The sequence below is a fragment of the Scyliorhinus torazame genome, chromosome 10 (assembly GCF_047496885.1).
Source record: "Scyliorhinus torazame isolate Kashiwa2021f chromosome 10, sScyTor2.1, whole genome shotgun sequence".
Lineage (NCBI taxonomy): Eukaryota > Metazoa > Chordata > Chondrichthyes > Carcharhiniformes > Scyliorhinidae > Scyliorhinus > Scyliorhinus torazame.
In genome coordinates this window covers 216310094-216324344 of record NC_092716.1, presented here as the reverse complement: position 1 = coordinate 216324344, position 14251 = coordinate 216310094, and the positions used below count along the sequence as shown (strand labels likewise).

General features: G+C 45.0%; 1 long non-coding RNA gene and 3 other non-coding genes across 6 annotated transcripts; all 4 read right to left on the bottom strand.

Moving 5' to 3' along the window:
• Positions 1-5573: 5573 nt before the first annotated feature.
• LOC140384568 (uncharacterized) lies at positions 5574-13771 on the bottom strand. 3 transcript variants are annotated; one of them, XR_011933088.1, is made up of 6 exons: positions 13647-13771; positions 13094-13122; positions 11626-11825; positions 10103-10257; positions 8313-8413; positions 5574-5859 (listed from the first exon to the last, which is right to left on the bottom strand). It is a non-coding gene; the product is annotated as an uncharacterized lncRNA (long non-coding RNA). The 3 variants fall into 3 exon arrangements; XR_011933089.1 differs by having other exon boundaries at positions 13552-13684; XR_011933090.1 differs by lacking the exons at positions 13094-13122; positions 13647-13771 and adding an exon at positions 13157-13173.
• LOC140385010 (small nucleolar RNA SNORD14) lies at positions 8122-8217 on the bottom strand. The gene has a single exon (XR_011933273.1). It is a non-coding gene; the product is annotated as a small nucleolar RNA SNORD14 (small nucleolar RNA).
• LOC140385005 (small nucleolar RNA SNORD14) lies at positions 8550-8644 on the bottom strand. Its single transcript, XR_011933269.1, has one exon. It is a non-coding gene; the product is annotated as a small nucleolar RNA SNORD14 (small nucleolar RNA).
• Positions 10413-10505, bottom strand: LOC140385008 (small nucleolar RNA SNORD14). The gene has a single exon (XR_011933271.1). It is a non-coding gene; the product is annotated as a small nucleolar RNA SNORD14 (small nucleolar RNA).
• Positions 13772-14251: the final 480 nt, after the last annotated feature.

Genomic DNA, 14251 nt, shown 5'->3' with positions numbered 1-14251 from the left:
CTGGCTCCTTCACTCTCCTCCGGCAGGCCCACTATCCTTATATTCTGCCTGCGTGATCGGTTCTCTAGGTCCTCGACTTCTTCTGAAGCCACTTCTGCTGATCGCGCATCAACCCCATCTCCACTGCCATCGGGGCAAACTGCTCCTCGTGTGACCCTACCACCTCCTCCATTTTCTGGACTGCCTGACCCTGGGGTGCCAGTTTTGTTTCCATGCAGTCAGCCACCGCCCTGATCGAATCCACCGCCAGGGCCAGGTCCTCCACTCTCCTTCCATTGCTGGGTGAACTTCTCGTTTAAGAAGCTCACCAGTTGGTCCGCCGACCATTGAGCTGGCAGGGCCGCTCCCTGCCCTTCCGCCATCTCCACGTGCATCACAGGCGCCACACCAGCTCCAACCAACTGATTCCCTCAAAGAAACCAAAAGTTTTAAAAACGTCACAAAGGAACTCCACTGTTGATTTTTATAGTAACAAAGGTTTAACAAGTGTTTTGCAATCTATTATTTTGATTAACAAGACATAAACTCATTACATAGTACTGGTTTAATGACCAATTAACACAAAAGTTCAATTTTCTGGGTTCATGTGCCTGGGTGGCACAGTGGTTAGCATTGTTGCTTCACAGCACCAGGGTCCGGGTTCGATCAGTGTGTGCGGCGCCGGCCGTGCATGGGCCTGACCTACCAGATAGTGTGCCCCCCCCCCACCCAAGCCCTCGTGGAAGCAGCATGGCTCCCGCCCAACTGTGGCCAGTCTGCAGCCACACGCCAGGCTCCCGAGACCACTGCCCCCATGCGGTCGGGACCTCAGCCCATGGGGGAGCAGGCCTTCAGACGCACTAAAGCCATGCGGTGTGTACGAAACCAGTGTCAAACAGGCACCGCCCCCGATTTCAGCGTCAAAGGGGTTGTCCACCTGATCGGCAGTTACGAAAGCAGTGTCGGGGAACGGTGAATCCCACCCATGGTTGCACCCTGCATGTTTATTACACCTATCAATATTTCGTAATTCTTAAAACTCTCATTTGTGCTGTTTCCATCGCTTCTCGTCCTTTTGGCTAAGATCAAGTGTAGTGTAGATTGAGCCTTTTGGCTCAGATCTAGTCTCTTGTGAGGACCATGAATTGGATTCAATTTGAATTGATTTTTGGAACAGGCGAGGAGCTGGATTAGGTTTTTGGAGCAGGCGAGGAGCTGGATTAGGGGTTCGCTCCTGACCTACACTGAGCCCTGGCTTTGTAGCTCAGAAGTAAAAACAAAAACATTTGTGCTGTTTCCATATAGAACATAGAAAAATACAGCACAGAACAGGCCCTTCCGCCCACGATATTGTGCCGAACCTTTGTCCTAGATGAATCATAGATTATCATAGAATTTACAGTGCAGAAGGCCATTCGGCCCATTGAGTCTGCACCGTCTCTTGGAAAGAGCACCCTATCCAAGGTCAACACCTCCATCCAACACTAAGGGCAATTTATCGTGGCCAATCCACCCAATACCACCAACTGTGAATGGAAAAATTGACTACTCCCTTGTTTGTCAAAGAATTATTGCTGCTCCTGTCCAAATTAGAGGCTAAATAACAGTAACAGACTTAATCTCCCACATGTGTAACCGGTTTGTGAAATTCTAACCTAAAGTTTTGCATACATACAACCCAGTCTCACTGAAATGTTGTCCATTAGAAAGATTAGCACAGGAAATATCAAGTATCTCGCTGCTGCCACCACCCCCCCCGCCCCCAACCGAAAAGTAGGAATGTATCAATACCCGGAAGGTAAAAAGCGACAAACGCATTCCAGGTCAGAGATCTTGAAACAGAATTGCCATAGGTCTTACTGGCAATGATAATTGAGATGAAATGTGGGGTGGAGAAATAATGCAATGAGCTACAGAACTTTGTCACAGTCAAGCGATATGTGCTGAAAAATAGAAATACCTCTGTCCCATCCTCCGAATTACCATTTTACATCACTTAATCAGATCTACAGAATTTAGGAATTTGAAAATGTTTGGGTTAGTGCCTTATTGATTTCATGTACTCAGATCCAAGATACATCACATATGCTGGGGGTCTCTAGAATTTTGAAGAGTGTAAATAAGGCCATTAAAGCAAATGGAATATTGTAAGCAATATCAAAGCAAGACTCAAACTTCTACAGATGTGCAAGAGCATCTTATCCGGCTGCATCACAGCTTGGTATGGCAACTGCTCGGTCCAAGATTACAAGAAACTGCAGTTTGGTGAACTCAGCCCAACACATCACACAAGCTTGCCACCCTCACATTGATTCTGTATACACCTCCCACTGCCTCAGGAAGGCAGACAGCATTATCAGAGACCCCTCCCACCCAGGCTTTGCCATTTTCCAGACCCTTCCATCAGGTAGAAAATACTGAAGTCTGAAGACCTACACATCCAGATATAGGAATAGCTTCTTTCCCACAGCTACAAGACTCCTCAACGACTCCCTCAGACTGATCTGTTCCCTGTGAGAACACTATTCATGGCACCCCAAGTTGCTCTTGCTCATGTATTTGCTTTGTTTGGCCCCTTGTTCCGCATTGTAACTAATCAGTTTGTCAACATACCATTTGTCAATGTACTCTGTTGATTATTCTTTTAGTCTAATATGTACTCACTATATCCCCTCAGCCACAGAAACTTCATTACACTGTTAATGTAAGCCTACTTGTGACAATAAACATTCACATTCTTTTCATTCTGCAGTCAGGTTGCAAGGTCTTGTGGGCTAGGAGATTGTGTTCAGACGTAGCCAAACCACTTGATTATCAGCCTGTAATTCCTTCAATACAGTTGATGGCAGGTGGTAACAGCAAGAGCTTCCTGGTCAACAATATTGAGTTCTTTGAGAAGGTGACTGAACAGGTAGACGAGGGTAGAGCAGTTGATGTGGTGTATATGGATTTCAGCAAAGCGTTTGATAAGGTTCCCCACGGTAGGCTATTGCAAAAAATACGGAGGCTGGGGATTGAGGGTGATTTAGAGATGTGGATCAGAAATTGGCTAGCTGAAAGAAGACAGAGGGTGGTGGTTGATGGGAAATGTTCAGAATGGAGTACAGTCACAAGTGGAGTACCACAAGGATCTGTTCTGGGGCCGTTGCTGTTTGTCATTTTTATCAATGACCTAGAGGAAGGTGCAGAAGGGTGGGTGAGTAAATTTGCAGACGATACTAAAGTCGGTGGTGTTGTCGATAGTGTGGAAGGATGTAGCAGGTTACAGAGGGATATAGATAAGCTGCAGAGCTGGGCTGAGAGGTGGCAAATGGAGTTTAATGTAGAGAAGTGTGAGGTGATTCACTTTGGAAGGAATAACAGGAATGTGGAATATTTGGCTAATGGTAAAGTTGTTGAAAGTGTGGCTGAGCAGAGGGATCTAGGTGTCCATGTACATAGATCCCTGAAAGTTGCCACCCAGGTTGATAGGGTTGTGAAGAAGGCCTATGGAGTGTTGGCCTTTATTGGTAGAGGGATTGAGTTCCGGAGTCGGGAGGTCATGTTGCAGCTGTACAGAACGCTGGTCCGGCCGCATTTGGAGTATTGCGTACAGTTCTGGTCACCGCATTATAGGAAGGACATGGAGGGTTTGGAGCGGGTGCAGAGGAGATTTACCAGGATGTTGCCTGGTATGGAGGGAAAATCTTATGAGGAAAGGCTGATGGACTTGAGGTTGTTTTCGTTGGAGAGAAGAAGGTTAAGAGGAGACTTAATAGAGGCATACAAAATGATCAAGGGGTTGGATAGGGTGGACAGTGAGAGCCTTCTCCCGCGGATGGATATGGCTGGCACGAGGGGACATAACTTTAAACTGAGGGGTAATAGATATAGGACAGAGGTAGGTTCTTTACGCAAAGAGTAGTGAGGCCGTGGAATGCCCTACCTGCTACAGTAGTGAACTCGCCAACATTGAGGGCATTTAAAAGTTTATTGGATAAACATATGGATGATAATGGCATAGTGTAGGTTAGATGGCTTTTGTTTCGGTGCAACATCGTGGGCCGAAGGGCCTGTACTGCGCTGTATTGTTCTATGTTCTAATACTGGAGAAGGCTGTAGCCACCTAAAATGGCTGATTCCCGATTAATTTGACCAAACCCCGATGTAAAATGGCGAACTAAAAAGGGCTGATGGGAAAATCAGCCAACAGGGCACAAACAGACAGCTGCAGACAGAAGTGTATTCGGCGCTGGGGAAGTCGGCCCAGATCGTTACCTGCAACCATTAGCAGCACATCAACCCAGCCATCTGCAGTTTAATCGGCGATCCCCGGGAACAATTGCAACAAATTTGCAATTGAAAGCCGATCCAGACCTCTTGGCGCCAGCAGTGGCTGAGACAAAGAAAGGCGAACGACCACCCTCCCGCTCAAGGAATCGCCCCATTATTGGAGCATATCGAACCCAGTGATTGGGACCAAGTCCAATCACTTGGGACCAGGGTCAAGGTCCACCCCGAGAGGCAGGAAGCCCCTGTGAACTATAACAATAGGGGCCCAAATTCAGATTGACCCTGCTTCTCCTACTCGCAACCTTCGAGGGCCTTCAATGAAAGAATAAGTTTTACTCCAGCGATCGCTACCTGATACATGTTTCAGACTATCGTCCCGTACCAGCCTTTTTGAATCCCGCAGGCCAGACCCAATTCGATAAGCCATTTGTTTCCCTGACGTGGTGGGCCATCACCAAAGTTAAGTATTGGCCTTTAGTGGTAATAGTCTAGAGGTAGTATTATTGTGTAAGTATTTATTGCTCTTTATAATAAATGATCATTGATTTAACATTTACTAAGCAGTGTGCTGTCTTATTTAATCATTACTTGAGCTTGAACCACGTGGCGGTATCAGAAAGATACCTGGCAACTCGTGAGCAAAGGTGACAGAAATAGAGCTAATAAAAACTACGGCTAATAAGAGCAACAAGGCAATGAATAGCAAGCCCCTGCAGTACTTTGCCAAGCACAATCATGGACTAATCTAATGAAAGCATCACTGGTTGGTTGTAGGGCATACTACCTGAAAGTCGCCAGGTTCAGTTCTGATGCTGGATGTAGACCCTACATTATAGTGCAAAGGCACCCCAAATGTTAAAGAGCAAACCTTTTCTATCCCTTATAAATTGTATAAGTTACTCATGCATGTTTATGAATTTTTAAAAAATCAAAAAAGCATATTGTTATGACTGGGATTAGAGGAGTGTGCAGATTATCTAGCCCTACTACACCGCAGGCTGCATAATTCATTTCCAAGTTTAATTTACTCACCAAAATGGCCAACTGTTTACCTTCTATACTGGTACCCAGAATAAAAGAGACTTGAATCAGGCTTCTTTCAATGAACAGCATACTTATTAGTTTATCAAACAATTTCATTTGAAGCCTACTTGTGACAATAAGTGATTTTCATTTCACTTCAGTGCATGTGACAATAAATCAAATCAAATCACAACAGTGCCAAAAAAAGTTCTGCAATTGGTGTATTTTCAATCGCTTCAGGGCTGTTTACAACACAAGTCCAAATTGAATCAAAAAAAAATCACAGACAGACTAATAACTGCAACAACATAGCATTTTATTTTTCAGGTACAAAAGTCCAAATGAAGAAGCCGGAAATAAAAACAATGCTGTAAAAACACAGTAGGCCTGGTAACATCTGTGGCGAGAGAATCAGTTAGTGTTGAAAACCCACTTGATATGTTAACTATTCCACTATCCACAGATTCTCACACCTGCTGAGTTACTCAGCACTTTCCCCACAGATTTCTGGCATCTGCAGCATGGTGCTTTTATTTCAATGAAGAAACTTTTTAGGCCACCAGTACTGAAGCTGTGGAGGATTCACTGTGAAGAGAAAAACATACAGCATTAGGCCACTGCATGAACAAAAATGTCAAAACTCATCCAAGAGGCAAAGTTCTCTCCCTGCTTATCATCCAGACATGTACACACACTTGCAGAGAAAACGCTGTTGAGTTTAATCTACCTTCCAATTATTGGTCTAAAGCCAGGTAGGTTATGGCATTGAATGTAACAGTGCAGAAGGAGGCCATTCAGCCCATCAAGTCTGCACCAGCCCTTGGAAAGGGCACCCTTCCTAAGCCCACTCCTCCACCCTATCGCTGTCTACCCTTTTGGACACCAAGGTCAATTTAGCATGGCCAATCCACCTAACCGGCACATCTTTGGACTGCAGGAGGAAACCGGAGCACCTGGAGGAAACCCACGCACACAGATTGTGCAAACTCCGCAGATAGTGACCCAAAAGGGGAATCGAACCTGGGACCCTGGAACTATAAAGCAATTGTGCTAACCACTTGTGCTACCGTGCCACCCAAGTGCACATTCTCTACCTCTAACCCACTTTCAGGCAGTGAGTTTCAGACTCCCACCAACCTTTGCTCACCACCACAAATCCTTTCACCAATTACTTTTAACCGATTCCCTGCCCTCCTGTTTCTAACCTCCAGGACAAGAAGTCTTGTCATATCCACACTATGCAGCTAGACTAATTAAATTTCCCCTTTGCCACCTCGGTTACAAATAAACAGCCTACCCAAACTTTCCTAGTCACTGAAGATTTCCATGCTCAGCAATATCCTTAACTCTTCTGTACCATCTAGAGTTCTTCCTGTAATGTTTAGAATTTGCTCTTTGATCTAGTGTTTCATGTAATTTAGCATTACCTCCCCTGGTTTTATATATTCCAAGCCTTATGAAGGAAATATCTCAGTTGCCTTCTCGGCCAACTTGTATACCAGTCCAGTTACCTTCAGGGATCTGCAGACATGCACCCACAGCCCTGTTGCTCCTCCACGTATCAGGATCCTGTCATTCAGTGCATGTCCTAGCAGGAACTCCACTGGAAATAGTTTTGCAAACTAAATTACTTGCCGACCATAGACCTTTGCTTCTTGCCGCTGAACAATCACTTTTAAAAATGTAGACGACATGAAACATGGTACCTACATCAAATATTGTTATTTCCTCAAAATAGTCAATCAACGCCAACAGAATTAGGCCACTTGGCCCATCGAATCTGCTCCGCCATTCAATCATGGCTGATATTTTCTCATCCCCATTCTCCTGCCTTCTCCCCATAACGCCTGATAAATCAGGCACACTTTTCTTTAAAAAAAACCATAACATGCTTGATTATTAATCTGCATCTCTAAATGTCAATTTACACCACCTTTAAGAATTTTTCCGATATATTTATCAATGTCAGTCAGGTTGACTGGCCTTAAGCTTTTTTGGATAAGCCTTCCTCCTTTCCCACACACAATGTTAGCAGTACTCTAGTACTAGGTCCGAGCCGGAGGGTTGGTGGTCAGAGCTATGACTATTCCTTCCCAGAGCAGCCTGGGTTACATCTCATCTGGGCCCTGTAACTTACCCATGTTCAAGATGTGAAAAGCCTTAATTGACACCTCACTCACTATGTTTTTCCATGATGTGGAGATGCCAGTGTTGGACTGGGGTGGGCACAGTAAGAAGTCTTACAACACCAGGTTAAAGTCCAACAGTGTTTATTTGGAATCACTAGTCTTAATCAGGTGAGTCTTTGAAGGAGCTGCACTCTGAAAGTGTGTGATTCCATATAAACCTGTTGGACTCTTAAATGTTTAAGGGGTATCTTGACAAACACATGAATAGGATAGGAATAGAGGGATATGGACCCCATAAGTGTACAAGATTTTAGTTTAGGCGGGCATGGTCGGCTAAGGCTTGGAGGGCTGAATTCTGTGCTGTACTTTTTGTTGTTGTAAGACTTCTTACTATGTGTATCCAATGAAGTTCACACCTGCAAACTACAAACTTCCAGCTCAAAGCACATTTTAATGGCGCAGGGGCTAGCACTGCTGTTGCATAGCACCAGGGACCGGTTTTCAATTCCAGCCTTGGGTGACTGTGGAGTTTGCACGGTCTCTTGTGCCCATGTGGGTTTCTGCTAGGTGGTCAGAGTTTCCTCCCACAGTCCAAAGATGTGCAGGTTAGGTGGATTGGCCATACAAAATTGTCCTTTAATATCCAAAGTTACAGGGATAGAGAAGTGGGCCTAGGTATTTAGCAACGTCCACTTGACCTCATCTTACTGTGTGTAGTTCACTCAGACATCCAAGGAAGGGTTTGCCAACATGAAGAGTAAATCTCTTTCTGGAAGAAACTGCGAATGGTTGGACAAAACAGTCATCCTTGTGAGCTAAACACAAAAGCACATATTGCAGGCCAGTCCATTTTAACATGCTCAATTTGGTTAGTAGTGTCACATAATACAGTATCCATTAAATACTCACTATTTCCAGTTGGGTGGAAGCACCCTCTTGGACTTGTAGTAACGAGCCAGCCTGTGGATTCTGCTTTCAATAAGAATCAAACGGAATTTGGCATCTTTATCCTGCAGTGTAAATATGGAATTGTCCAGACTGAGTGTGAACCATTTATATGCACTTTTTAAACAGGCAACCCCTTAATTACCAGCTGGTTGAACCACCATAGGTTCCGGAAACTGACGGCAAAAATAGCCATATAGCTCACTCAGACATCCAAGGAAGGATTTACCAACATTAGGGAGAAACCCCTTTCTGGAGGAAACTGCGAATGGTGGATAAAACGATCATCATTGTGAGCTAACCTCCATTAAAGACAATGGAAGCTGATCTTTATCACCAAAACTTGGCGTGCAACTTTAAGAATGCATTAGAATTAAATAAAATTCAACAAGTAGATAATACACAAACTTCAATGTTCCACAGTATAAACTTGAAATGTGAAACTTGGTTTAATAAAGCCTATCCATCCCATTCTTACTCCAACATGCACCCAGTAAACCCAGTTACTCTTAAACTGCCTTTCTGGCCCAGATTCTGCCATAACCAAAATTTACAAAAAGATTCGGAAGTTTACAGAAGGCCACAAAAATCATAAATGGCACAGACCTTACATTGAACACAACAGTGAAACTCTGTTGGCCAGCATTCCCCTCACTGAAACATATAGCAACTTCTGAAACCCACAGAACATCTGCCAGTACCAACACTTCTTCAGAGGGTACGCCGTTGAAGAATCACTCTCCCCAATGTAGCCATCTGACATGGCCGCTTCCAACTAAGCAGAGCAACTCACAAAGACTGATGGGTAAAATGGACAAGCCAAGAGTCAGGCAGGTTCTGAGCCTGAAATGCATATCTGTCAGCAAAGTCCAGACAGTATTGAAACCCCGTCCCATTAGCATGTTAATCAGGCCAAATAGCAGGTGATGCCCCATCTCCCCCAACACAAAGGACTCGTACTCCAGTAACCAGGGCTGTCACAGATATTTCGGCGTCACTCCCTGTCCAAGGGAAACGCAAACAACAGGGTCAATTACCGCTTGAGACACACCCAGTCATCCAGATCCCCACCCACTTATTGGCTAAGGAATCGAACATAGTGATCAGGATCACCCAATTAGTAAGGCCCAAATCAAAGGACCGCCCAAAAGCCCAAGTATAAAGGAAGAGTTCGCCATATGCTCGCTCTTTTGGCCTTGGTACCCCAGTCAGTCATCACCAATCGCAGCAACACCAGAAGCAAGTTAGAGTTCAACGCCCACTACCAGAAGGACAAGTCCAGCTGAGCAGCAGTTACCCCTTCGAACCCAAGAGATCCAGAATTGAACAGCAGCCACTGTTTCCTGACCTAAACCGGGTGCCCAAAGTGAAGTACAGGTTGTCTTAGTAATAGGTGTAGTTAACTAGTAGTGTTTATGTTGCATGACTGATTGTATGTAAATAAAGTACCCTTGACCTTGAACTAACTAACTGGCGTTTGGCTCTTTGATAGATAGCCGGTTGAAACTTGGTGGTATCATTCGATACCTGGCAAATCTAAGCATTCGGACATAGACAATATAGAAAGGCAGCAAATTCACTGATTGCCCTAATTGGAACAGAGCCAGAGTAAGGAGCATAGTAAAGAGAAATGGGCAACACCAACTACAATCAAATTGATGAGACCATTGTTACACTGACAGGCTTGCTGTAAAAAAAAGTTTGACAAAGCGGTGTTGAATGAAGTGTAACTAGATTCTGAACACCATACTAACCATCCTATTCCTCTCCTGGTTTTCGGACAGCCACGGCAGTTTTGATCAAGTGATATAAATCTTCTGGAAGGTCTGGAGCAAGTCCCTTTGACTTCAGAATCCTGAGAATCTTGTTCCCAGTAACAAAATGCACCTGGGCAACAGCATGGGAATCCCTAAGGATCACACCAGAAAGACGGATTTTAGAATTCTAATTCACCCAATTTCAAGTTGGAAGACAATCCTTCCCAATTTATCTAGAATAGCAATTCCAAAAATCCAGAATATATATTCTCATTCCTGACAAAACTGTGGCCAGTAACTCAAATGCTCACTCAGACATCCAAGGAAGGTCAAACCAACACGTGGACCAGTCCATTCTGGAGGAAACTGCGAATGGTTGGAAAAACATGCATCATTGTGAGCAAATCACTAAACCACAGCCAAGAAAGCCTTTGAAACAGTACAACAATGCTCCATGAAACTACATCAAGGTGCACAGAAAGTATTTACATACACAACCAAAACATTTTTAAGTGATATAGCTTTAAATTCGCCATTAAGAAATCATTTGAAATTTACTGTTTAAAAATTAATGCTGATCCAATAACCTGCCCACACTACATTGTGCAGTGGGTTAGCAGTCAGAAGAAAGTTGCAAATTATCCCAGCTAGCAAACATTTCCACAGGAACGGAAGAGAAAATTGGCACACGAAAAAACATTTTAAACCCTTGAGGGACAGACACGGTATAATGTACAACTGAAATAAGAAACAATGAGCATCACACTCTTGACAGAACTGACAGCAGGAAGTCTTGGGTTAAGGTTTCAGGTACCAGGTTCACACATTCTGAACAGGAAAGTTCCTCAGTCAGACAACACAATTGTAAATTTTACTCCTTGTGGGCCTTTACTGGAATAAACAGCTCAACCAGCATTTCAGCTGATTGATTGCACTGTACAGCTAAATCAAGGGACATGCCACTTTTGTTTTTAATATCCCTGCAAATTTTCATTTCTAGCATTTGCCAACTCCTTTCTAAAAGTAGTCATTAGATCTCCTTGACCAGCCCATCATGCATTGCTCACTTAAAATGCACATCCTCTGGTTCTCAACTCTGCCAACAGCCCAGAGATTTCTCCCCATGTCCGCTTATCTAGTCTCAATTAATATCTTCTCTGCTCCAAGAAAATCCCAACTTCTGTAGTCTCACTGAAGCCTGGCACCATTTTAGGAAATAATCTCTACACCCTCAAATAGTGACATTCTTTCTAAAGAATGTAACAGAAATGAACAAAACACCAACTCAACCAGCATTCAGTGGATAGTTCTGAAAGGACACCTACCAATCGGATTTCTGTCCTGCATAACCAGCAATTTACAAGAAGCTGAGGATCACTTTGTTTATGCACTTGCTTCAATTTATAATGTCAAAGTTCGATGTGTATTTTTTTTAAAACATAAAAAACACCTTAAAATATGGGGGAAAAACAAAGTTAACATGTCAGGTTGTGGCCCTTCAGATTAGTGTTTCTCCTGACCTGAGTATGTCCTGCATAAGGTCTTTCTTTCCGGTCTGAAGTATTTTGCTTTTGTATTACGAGATATTGACCTACTCGGGTGCTGCAAATTCTTTGCGACTTTTTTAAGTTGTTCGCTCACCGATCTGTGATGGGGTGAGGCCCTTCTTTGCCAGTTTGTAAACCTGTTCTTTCACATCATCCGATGTTAGCTTGAGCCACTAGGAGGGGGACAAGTAGATATAACTAAATGCAGAATTAAAGCGACGATTTTCCAATTTAAGCTATTTTTACTTTTCATTTACATGACAAAACCGTGCAAGAAATAATGCAAGCTCAATTACACGCCCTGAAAAATTTATGTAAATTTAAACAGATCAACCATAACCAGCCAGGATGAAAATATCCAAAACACCGTGGATTTGACAGGTTGCAGACATTGAACACCCCTAAATTTTAAAAAAGGAAATGAAGGTCAGCAGGACAGAAATCAGATTGGTCAATGACCCTTCAAGAACTATCCACTAAATGCTGACTTAACATTATAATTTGTTTCCTCAGACAGCACAAGTGGCTAGCATTGCTGCTGCACAGCACTGAGGTCCAGGTTCAACCCAGGGTCACTGTCCATTTGTAGGTTTGTTTCGATGTCACTAGCTTTCGGAGCGCTGCTCCTTCCTCAGGTGAATGCAGAGGTCTGTTCCAGAAACGCACTGTTTCTGGAACAGACCTCTGCATTCACCTGAGGAAGGAGCAGCGCTCAGAAAGCTAGTGACATCAAAACAAACCTGTTGGACTTTAACCTGGTGTTGTAATACTTCTTACTGTGCTCACCCCAGTCCAACACCATCTCCACATCACTGTCCATTTGGAATTTGCACATTGTCCCAATGTTTGCGTGAGCTTCACCCCACACAACCCAAAGATATGCAGGGTAGGTGGATTGGGCACACTAAATTGCCTTCATTGGAAAAAATGAATTGGGCACTCTAAATATAAAACAAACGTGATCCTGGTCTGTCACTACACAGGTCAACTTGGATCCTTCTCGGTCACGCAACACTAACATGGCAGCACGGTGGCAGTGGCTGGCTAGCACTGCTGCCTCACAGCACCAGCAACCCAGGATCAATTGGTGACTGTGGAGTTTGTACATTCACCCAATGGATTGTTCATGATAAACTGCCCCTTAATGTCCAAACGGTTGGGTCGGGATAGGGTGGAGACGTGGGATTAAGTAGGATGCTCTTTCCAAGAGCTGGTGCATACTTGATGGGCCGAATGGCCGTCTGCCTTGCAGGGATTCGAGATAATCGCCAACACTTTGGGCCCTTGGGTACCAAACAGTTGGCTGGCACACTATTGAATTCTAACTATCCTACATCTATCGACTAGTTACATCCTTGGCAAAACCTCCGTCAAACAGCACTCCCCTGTTGCAAAACCAAGTCTACCAGCTCCTGTTACTGGAGAAAATCAATTGACTTACTGTAGGCACACTGCGTCGATAGGGTAAAGCTGCAAATAAGCAAAATAGAAATATGATCAGTACCTGAATCTAATATCACGATAACGTTCGGCTCTCTGCAAGAATTTTAATGGAACAGAAAATGAAGGCTGCCTGCCCGGCTGACTAATCCCAGTATCATTTATTTAAGGAATCGAGCATCCACCGTTTCTGTATTAGCAGCAAATGGGCTGCGTGGAGCATATGCTGGGAGGTGGGGCATAAATTCAGGTGCGGGACCGCGTGTTGCAGCGGCCCCGGCCCGAGACCTTGCGCCAACGTGGTTTCAGTTAGTGGGAGCGGCGGATGCAGCCTCCGGACGGACGACGCTCAGCTGCACCGGGTAAAATGCGTTAGGTGGGGGGCAGGGGTAATAACTCCAGCCCGGGAGCGACGCCGCCCGCCCGATCTGCGCCTTTGCTGCTTCCACGCGGACTAACCCAAAGCGTCTGATCGATGCGAGCCCCGCGCAGTCTAAATTAGGTAGGGCCTGGCCTAGCCTAGCCGAGCCGACCTCCTGCACCCGGACCCTTACCCAGGAGCGTGCATGCAACCCATAGCAGCGACGGAAAGGGAAGAGGGCGACTGTTCCGCGCCTTCGCCAGTTATAGCGGCTGGCCCGGAAAGACGTCAGCACGTCGCCCGGCGTCAAGCCCCGCCTCCCCTACCCCTGACGTCATGTCGCACGCCGCGTTCCTTTGGTGACGTCACGATCAGCTCAGCCTGACGGGAAGGTGGGTGTGTCCAGGCAGCGCGGGGCCTTCCTCTTATCCAGCTGGCCGGAGACTGAGGCTGGATTGGCACCATGCTGAACTGTCCTGTGAAGGGATCCTGGAGCGCAGCAGTGGGACGCAGTCATTTAAAAAAATATATATATTTATTAAAATGTTACATTTTTACACTGTACATTCGTTGAAGATAGATGAGACGGTTGCAGTTTGCATGCATGTTGTCCCTTTTCGGCACCCCTCCACATCTTTCCTTCGCTGTTTCAGGGTCCTTTCCTTGGCCCTTCATCGTGGGTGATTGGTGTATATATGTGGGCAGTGCCTTCACCCTCCCTGTGGCCCTTCACCATGGGTGGTTAGTGTACATATGCGGGCAGTGCCTTCCCCCTCCCTGTGGCCCTTCACCGTGGGT